Below are 9,934 nucleotides of genomic sequence, written 5' to 3' on the forward strand. Positions count from 1 at the left end.
ACACGACAGATGTTTCTGTCATGGTTGGGCATCTATACAAAATGGGGTTTGATGAAATATTGCGACGATATCTACTGAAGTTTGAAAGGAGCAGTATCCTTGCATATGCTCATGGGAGCGCCACGGGAGGACATTATGCAAGAAGAGAAACCGCGCAGAAGATTCTACGTGTAGGGTTGTGGTGGCCAACCCTCCATCAGGATTCAAAAGCTTACTGCAAAGCGTGTGATGTGTGTCAAAGGATTGGCAGGCCATCGTAGAGGGATGAGTTGCCTCTGAATCCACAAATGACGTTACAACCCTTTGAAAAATGGGTGATATATTTTGTGGGACCCATTCAACGTGAAGGGAAGAAGACAGGAGTGAGGTACATTATCACCACGACAGAATATTTGACTCGATGGGCGGAGGTATAACCTGTAAAGGATTGCATAAGCGCAATTGCTGCAAAGCTCCTATTTGAGTATGTACTGATGCGATTTGGGTGTCCAAAGATTTTGATGAGTGATCGCGGTACGTACTTTTTGAATGAGACGATCAGCGCGCTAGGGGAGGAATTTCAGGTATATCATCAAAAGAGCACACCTTATCACCCGCAGGCTAATGGGATGGTGGAAGCATTCAATAAAGTGCTAGAAAACATGCTAACCAAGGTTTTCAATACTCAGTGAAGTGATTGGCACCTGCGCATAACCACAGTACTATGGGCCTATTGGACAACATGTAAGAAATTCACTGGACAAATGCCCTTTATGCTTGTATATGGTGTTGACGTGGTGATGCCCATGGAATACGTTGTGCCTAGTCTATGCATAGCGACGCTCACGGGTATGATGGATCGTGGAGCCATAGAGGAGAGGCTCACACAGCTGGATGAGCTTGAGGAAGAAATATTTCTAGCTAGATTTCACCAACAGGTCCAAAAGTAGCGTGAAAAAGCATGGCATGATCAGCACATTAAGGTGTGCACATTTAAGGTAAATGACCTAGTTTTGTTATATGTCAAAAAGTTTGATAAATTTCCAGGGAAGTTCAGAATGCATTGGTTAGGGCCCTATGCCATTAAGGAGATTATCGATGGAGGAGCGGTTTAGTTGGTCCAATTGAATGGTGATCCCTTCCCAGGAAAGGTGAATGGTAGTCGATTGATGCCATACACCGATGGTCCGGCCATGTGACTACATGAAGGTAGCACAGTCTTAACACTCCAAATAGCTGAAAGGAGGTGCGAGACTATAAACTACACTGTCTGGGTTGGGGGACTGTGCGATTAGAGGATTGTACGAAGCAAGGAAGTGTCACAGGGTTAATGACAACACAAATGGGACTACACTACCCAGGGAGAAATAAGGTAGGTTAGCCGAAAAGTGACCGTTAAAGTCACTGTTCATGATTTGACGATAGAAATGTGGCCAAATGGAGTGGGTGGCCGACATTTAAGATGAAATTTATGGGTCAGATCCTTGAAAATCTACCACCAATCCAGCATTAATGAACTGAATTTGGGGGGAACGGTCAGATTTGAATTCAAAATTCCCTCTAGATAACAGGTGGTTGTCCAGCGAAAAACACTTGGCATTTTGAGAATTGAGTTGTTGAGCTCTCAGGTGCACATGAACTGAGAATGCTTTAAGGTTTTGATAGCGAGTTCAACATTTGATAAATTACCAGAGATGTCACAAGCACTGCTGGAAAGCATTATGTCAGCACCCACAGAAGCTATAGATACTGAAGCAGAGGAGTTGGTGCCAGAAATTGTTATGGAGGTCGAAGAACCTGCTCCAGAAGTTGCCGAAGTATTAGTGGAAGTCCCCAAATCACCAAGGATGTTGAGACCAAAGCCCACTCCAACCAAGGAGAGCATGAAGGATAAGAAGGGAAAGCAGCCTACAATACCAGTTTGTGCATCGCCGAGAAGAAACCCACAAAAGGATAATCCCACTGCACAGGAAAAGGGCAAAGCCATCAATTTGGAGCCAGAGGAGGAAGAAATCGAAGACATCCTGATAGATGAGGAGGATGTGATGATAGACATGGAGGAAGTTGAAGCCCAGGGTGCTAACCCTATCACTCAGTTGCTTAAGTACGTCCCTCTGTGCAAAGGCAATACCAAGGTCTCGAAAGATATCAATGAGAGAAAGGTCCCCTTGCAAACGCCTCTGCTGATGGATGAAATTGTTTTTGAAGGGCCGTGCTTGGGGCGGGTTCCTCTGTTAAAACTCAAAGATTGGGACTTGGCTAACCATGAAAAGTTCCCACACTTAGCGACCGAGTAGCTGATGCACCACATTATTGACACAACCACCAGGGTGACCGCGTTGGAGCCGCAAAGGTGGCTCAGAGGAGTAGACAAGGTAGGTCTGCATAACCTACTATGGGTGTCGCACTACAACTACACCCCAGTTAAATTATTGGTCATTAAGCAGCTACTATGCTTGGTGCATGATGGGTGTCTGTGACTGGAGGAACCAATACCCATCACTGACAGGTTGATCCACAGGATCACGTGGTTGCCCTACACAGGAGAAAATCCGGCCATGATATTTGGCGAAAAAGGTGGTGAGAAGGCCCTCGCGGAGGCCATGAAAGAGAAGTTTAAGCTGGTAAAGAAGCCATGTGGATATGCCATATCTAGCATCTATGACCCTGTTGTAAATGTGGCTATGCAGATTTTGGCAGGGAAGGTGATGAGGAAGTGTCGCGCCAATGAGGTGTTGGCGCTTGTCGTCGCGCTAGCAGCCCAATGCACCAAAGGAGTCCAGTTCAATTGGGTAGACTATCTACACGGTGAGTTCCTTGCAAACTTCCATGAGTCATAGGAGCTCAGCAAGACATTCCACTATACGTGGCTCTTGCTGCCTATTGTGCTAGTAGCATGGGAGCTACCAAAAGATAGTCAATTCTCTTCGGTCACACCAAACCTACCAGAAACATCGAAGTATGCTTCACTGTGGGTGACCAAGGATGTGCAACGTATCTAGGACAACAAGATCTTCTAGATCTTGATGGAGATGAACATCCACATGGCCATCAATCGCAAACCACGGTTGTTTCCTACAGTGTTTACCAATATGTAAGGATACGTGGAGTTTAAAGACGATTTTCACCATATGTACATCAGGGCATGGAAGGACCTTGCGTAGACATGGTATGACTTGCATTACCTGGCAATGGATGATGCCATTGATGCAGTACTTGATTGCTAGCTGACAGAATGGCACACTACAACAGAATTGGTGGTGGGAGGAAGCAAGTTCATCGCGTAGCGCAAGAAGGAGGAGGCCAAGCTCAAGATGACGCAACTAAGACAAAAGGAATAAGAAGGAGGCCGCTAACAAGGTCTAGGTGGAGTGTGATGCCACTCAGTAGATGACCAAGCAAATAGGTGGAACAGAGCAAGGCATTGACAAAGGCGCGAGGTCGCCTTCACCCAAGATAAAGGAAGAGATGGACAAGTAGATAGAGAAGCATGAAACGGATCCACAAGCGACGTTCGGCCGCATCAAACGTCCAAGAGAGCAAGAGAAAGGAGGGTCCAGGAAGAAATCTAAGGCTACTAAGACATCGTTGGACCCAATCACCCTCACAAAGGGCAATTTGCATGACATTGGCGACACGGTACAGGATGTCACCGCAGAGGCCCTACAATACTTTGAGCAGCAGCAGCAACTAATCTTGGGGGCTATCCAGACAGCTCTGTAGGAGCTGCAGACCCACGTGTCACAGGATGGCATGGTGTCCACCAGCCTTGCTATCGACACTTCAAAAGATATTGTGATTTTGCGCGCGATGGCCTCCAGTGCGATACTACTGCCTGATGGAGCACTGACCACAGAGAATGAAGCTGACAGACCCACTATCAGTCCCCTTGAGGGAGTAGGGTTCAATCTAGTAGCACTCCCTGGCAAGGTGCTCCACCTATTGCAGGATGGAGTGATTACAGAGTTGAGGGCCCACGAGCACCATGCCCTACAGGTGATCAGCGAGTAGTGGATTAACAATGAATAGATGGAACTACAGCGTGACTCTCCCATCACTGCCATGACCAAGGCGACCGACCAGAACAAGCATATACTTCAGGTCATGGAGGATGCATGCCGAATGGTCCTAGAGTCTGCCATTCCTGAGAAGGAACTAGTCGAGGTGCGCGTCCGCTAACTGGCTACAGGGGTGTGCGACACTCATACAGAAATGGCAAGGGTTCAGTTGGAGTTGAACTTGTAGATCACCGAACTACAGTTGAAGGCCCAACCTTCAAGAAATGTGAAATCATTGTCACAGAGGCAATAATAGCGATTGACAGTGCAGTAGCAGACTACACACAACTTTTTAAGCAGTTGTTCGAGGTCCTGACGAGCTTGCAGGAGGACACGAATGTATAGCAACTAGAGACAGAAGTGCGTGAGCTATATTAGCACTATGATGAGGTCAAGGGCACAACGCGAAACATCATGCTCAGAGAGAGACTGGCGAAGCTGTAGGAGGCTAAGCAGCTAAAAGAACAGGTGGATGTAGCGTTGCACAAGGAAGCAGTGTTGAAGGTGCAACTGAAGCCCTGGCTAGATGAGGCTTATCCGGTTGCAACCTCTATCGAAGGAAAGCTTGCAACTCTGCAAGAAACTCAACAAAATCTATAATCCAATAGTTCTGGAGAAGTGAACAAGCAGATGGTCAAAGACACAAAGCAAGCAGTCGCACAGTGCACTATCGAGGTTGCGGTCATACAGGTCGATTTGGGGGGTCTTTGTGCTAAGATCTCCATGCCTAGCGAGTGACTCAAGGGTGAGTCATGATGTTTGTGTTGGGGGCTTGTTGGGAACAGGATCCCCCAAGGACAGTTTTGGTGCTAAAAGACCATGTTTAGGGTCAAACTTTGTAATAAAGTTGTAAAGTCTCTGCATTTTGTGGTCGCGGAGCGCGAAGGTGTCATGAGTCATAAAGGGTTGTCCACCCTTATTTTGTAAAGTGTAAAGTTGGCTCTAAAGATCTACCCATGGTCCGTGGACCATGGGATTGTATAAAAAGAGATAAGTAAGTAAGCTCTAAGTATTCATTGATAAGTTTGGTAGAAGTAAGAAGCCTTGAGCAACAAGGAGAGAAGTCTAAGTTTCAGTTCTTAGTGTAGGTAGAGGCTCTGCAGCTCCTTCAACGCCTTTAGCGGCTCCGCACGGGCTTTACGCACTATTCATGGCCTCAACGAAACTAGTGATCCACTCAGACAATATGTTACCAATAGTTTTTCGCTCAGACAATATCTTCCCAACAGAAATTTTTGAACAACAACTCAGGCTCTGATACCATTAACACAGGATCATTAACACAAATGCGGAACAGATAAGGAAGGTAGTAAATGAAAATAGCCAAAGGCTTTTGATTTATATTTATCAGAAATAGGATTCAGATATTACAGAAGGATTATTTCTTTACAGAGATCGACTGTCGTCGCATTTACCAGACTTCATACCGTTCGTTGGGAACAAGTATTACTGGAGGCTGCCTGGCGATGGACAGACTCTGCCTTAGAAATATTATGATAGACTTTTAGACTTTTCCTATGGTTCAGCCACTTTAGGTTCTCACCAGTGCCGAGCACACCGATGCGCAGGCTTCCAAACCAATACTATAAGACCAGGGTGAACCTTTCGTGATGCAAGCAGATCAGACACTATGGTCCGCAGATGCAGAGCAGGAAAATTCACTCGAATCCAGACTCCTAAAACTCTAAACTCTTCAGACCCGAATGCTCTCCATCCTCAAGTCTCATCTATTTATAGGACTCAAGTATCTCATGAGTCATCAACAAGATTGATAGATAGCAAGATGCTTCTGCTGACAATAGGATGTACAGTCTGACAAAAGCAAGACCAAATCCAGGCATGAGCGGACTACTCATGTTATCTCATCCCTATTTCAATACGGAAAGCCAGAGGCATATGGGGACCGGATTTATTTTATGTTTACATAGAGGAGATTCGTACAAGAGAACCCTCAAAAAACTGAAAAGATGAGATTTGCATATCTCATTATTTACACAGTAGATATTCTTGTCCGGGGAATCTACGCAAGACCCGTCCAACTCCATTGTCGGTTGGAAAGACATTACATCATGGTGTAGCAATCTACTTGAGGCCATCTGTAGTGTTGGAGATTCCACCATTCAATCAAGAAATTTGAATAGTACTGGACCCATATCTCTTTCTCTGTTTCCCAAATATTCGTGTCATGGGGATCTGGTAATTCCAAGTAGTTAAGATTAAGATAAGGATTGTGTTATGGATTTATCTGCTGATGAAAATCTTCATAATTGGAGTTATTGCTGGTGTAAAGTATTCATTCTTTGTAGTGATTCATTACGAACCAGCGTATATGGCCACATCTTCGTACTCCTTGTAGAAAATCAAGATCACTCAGATTTGCAAGATCATTGATTGTTTTTCTTAGGACATCTGTCAGGCATGGTGTCTGCGGAGTGAAGTTGGGAATCTTTAATAAGGTGAAGGAATATGGTTTTAAGATTAATGGAGATAATCCATAAATCTTCCACCAATCTAAGAACCATTCTGGAAGTGGGTCTTCTTCTTCCATATCTTCGACTGGCATGTGTTCATACCAAAAGGAGAACTGCACAGAGTAAAACAAATTAGTTACAAAATTTTGTAATCCCATACCTGTGTAGAATGCCTGTTCTTGTCGTTCTTCATCAAAGTTGTCTCGATCCAGAAAGTTGCAGAATCTTCTTAGAGTAATGTGGCAACTAGTGATCCGTGTACTATCTTATTCATCTCTTTCTAGCCTATAGGCTATGCTTCCAATATGTGTTAATGGTATCAGAACCTAAGTTGTTGTTCAAAAATTTCTGTTGGGAAGATATTGTCTGAGTGAAAAATTATTGGTAACATATCATCTGAGAGTGTGCAGAGGCCTAGGGCAGAAGTCGGTAGCTGAGTGCACGAACCCATACAGTTGTGTGCGAAGGGTGGATAGAGTTTGTAATCATCTGAAGATATCAATAAAGAGAAACATTCTAAAAATTATGTGCCTTTGTTTCCTATTAATACACCTTGTCCTATTGTGTATAAATTTCATTTATAATGCTTATGTGATGTGTGAATGTATGTAATTACGTTGGATAATTGAACGCAAATAAGGATATCTATTTACGTGGTGTTAACTGTGATTGTTTAATAAGATAAGTAAGACACTTAAGCTAGATTGGGAATCTACATGATATGCTGCTCTAGTAGCGGGAAAGTACCTGAATCGCAGGTTAGGGCTGCGGGAAGGCCAATCGTACCCCTTCGCGGAGGTACCAAAGGGTGGAGTAAAGGGATAGATAGATAGAGCCCTAGAACTCAATGACCTACACAAAAGCAGGAATAGAAGGAATAAACCGACATCACGACCATCTCAGGGTGAAAAAACTTAGTTCTAGCATCCCCCCATACTGCTTCGAGTGAGACTTCGGTCCATGCTCCATGGGCTGATGCCGAAAGGGCCAGTAGTGTAGGGATTTGTTTTGCTAACTAACTTTGAACCTAGGTCAAGCCCCACCAAGCCAACAATATGCTCTCAAAGTGGATATAGGGGCACCTTAAGGGGACTGCCTTGCCTCAGGCATACTAGGAGCTACTTTGAATCATAGTCCTTGAGGGGGCGAGTTAACGGAGTTGAGGGGCCATCTTGCCTCAGTGCTTTAGGTACCACTCTTTACATGTGGACCTGAGGGGGCAACCTTAATCGGTGTACTTGAGGGTTGACCTCCTTAAGGGTAAACCTCCTCACTTCTCCAAGGAGAAGAGAACTATTTTGAAGTCACTTCCAACACTTGAATCATTGTGCCACCAGTCCTCCTTCAACTTGATTAACGAGTCCCAAAATTAACTTTTATCACTATAATTAGTAGAAGCATACATATTGATGAACGAAATCACTTCTCCCCTATCATAATGTGCTAATTTGACAAAAATCCAGAACCCATATTTAAGGGTGGATTTTAGTGAGAACATGGAGTCAATCCAGAGGGTGATAGGACCATTGGAGGCTCTGATCGAGCTTCGAGCAACCAAAGAACTAGAACTCAAAAATGTTTTTGATAAACTTAACATTTCTTCCTTCTCTAACTTTGTTTCTTTAAAGAAAAGAACTTGAGGTTTTCTGACCTTATGAGGACTTTTATAACCTAATATTCGGTAATGTTTTTGAGTTCCCTTATATTCCATATGATAACTTTCATCATAACTTGGAGGCCTTTTGTCACTATGCCTGTACTCCCTGTTCCTTGATTCTAGAGGACCTCTACAGTGAACCCTACATGCTTTCCCTTCATGAAGAAGCTCCCATTGTGTCCTTCTTCATGAGCAGAACAATTCCCTCTTGCACCATTTCCCCAAAATATTTTGTTTTTCCCAATTTACAAGAGCGACGCTAATGGCCCTTATCCTCCTTGTGCGGATATGCAGGGATTAATACTGTCCCTAGCACTGACCACAGTGAATGATATTTGTTCCAGTCACGCTAGTCCTCTTATGGAATTTTTTTTAAATAAGGAGCCTGAGCTTCCACCTCTAGAAACTTTGTAACGGAAGTCTGGTAAATGGTTTGGCTGGATGGGGTCAAGGATGTCAGTTTGGGCTCCTTTCCCCTATAAAGATGGAACTACCTCAAGAGATAAGACCTTCTCCCATGAGAAGAGGATCCATCTCCCATCCATTCATGCTATATAAACCTCCCTTTTTCCCAAGCACAAGTTAGTGTTAAGGTTGGTGTGCTAGTGCTAATTAAGTTTGGAGTAAACAATAAGCTATTCATAATTGTAGCTCTCTAGTTGTGTGAGGGATAAGTGTGAATTTGGTTTAGTGTGAAGCCTGAAGGGAAAAGCCTTAAAACTATCATTATTGAAGCCATCATGGAATGCTAACATAAGTGTGTGGGAACCTAGTTTTGTCAGAGGAGAACGAAAACACCAAGACAATGGTTGTAATCTCTTCTTGATTCAATATATATGAAACTATCGATTGATTTCCTACATGATGTGTCATCTTACATGTTCATGGATTAATGTTTCTTGACTTGTTAAGTAGGTTGAATTACAATTGTTTTATTATCATGGTTGTTGTTTCTGTTGTTTACTTGTTTCAAGTGTTTGAAGAAGGAAATGAGAGATAGCTGAAGTGAACAAGCAAGGACATCATCAAAAGGGATAAGCGCACTAAGAGGTAGGCCCTCTTAATTGGTTCTAACCTAAGGAAATCTTCCATAAAATGTATCGGTTGTGGCTAGACCCATTATCGGGCTAGAGGAATTGTTTGTGTCCGCACTCATAATTTTACTTCACCACAAATTGGCAACCATACTAGGCTGTCAATCCTTCTATTTATATGTTTGAGATTTCATGATTTTATGTGAACTTTTCTAGTTCCATTTTTTCCCTTTGGTTCTGTTTGTTTTCCTTTGCTTATTGGTCTGAGTTTGAAATTCATAGTAGCAAATCTGGTCCCAACTTTAAAAAAAAATTATATTTTTCTTGGCTTCCTCACTCAGCGTGCTTAATTCGCTGACAATCACGCCAATTAGAATTATATGCTGAGAAACAGTCGCGCAGACCTCCCTCTGGCACCTGTTGTCAGTTAGGCAGTCACGTTGATGCCTATAAGTGAAGATTAGGGTTTGTCCCCAATCTTGGCCAGTGTGTTTTTCTCTCATGATTTTGACCCCGTAAGCCTTTTAGACCATTTTCTCCCTAACTAGAAAGTTGCTTTTCATTTGGTTTGTCATATTTCCGCTTGATTTCTTGGGTCATTGAGTTGTTAGTGGCATTAGGTCATCTAGATTGTCATCCATTCAATTGATTGTGAACTCAATGAGTCGAGTTATTGGTGCATTTAGTCCTTGCATTTTGTTTGTGGTCCTATTATGGCTTTGACCTCCATTACAC

Source organism: Pinus tabuliformis, chromosome 8 (genome assembly GCF_031772625.1).
Source record: "Pinus tabuliformis cultivar Carrire ecotype Pingquan chromosome 8, CPIR1, whole genome shotgun sequence".
Taxonomy (NCBI): Eukaryota; Viridiplantae; Streptophyta; class Pinopsida; order Pinales; family Pinaceae; genus Pinus; species Pinus tabuliformis.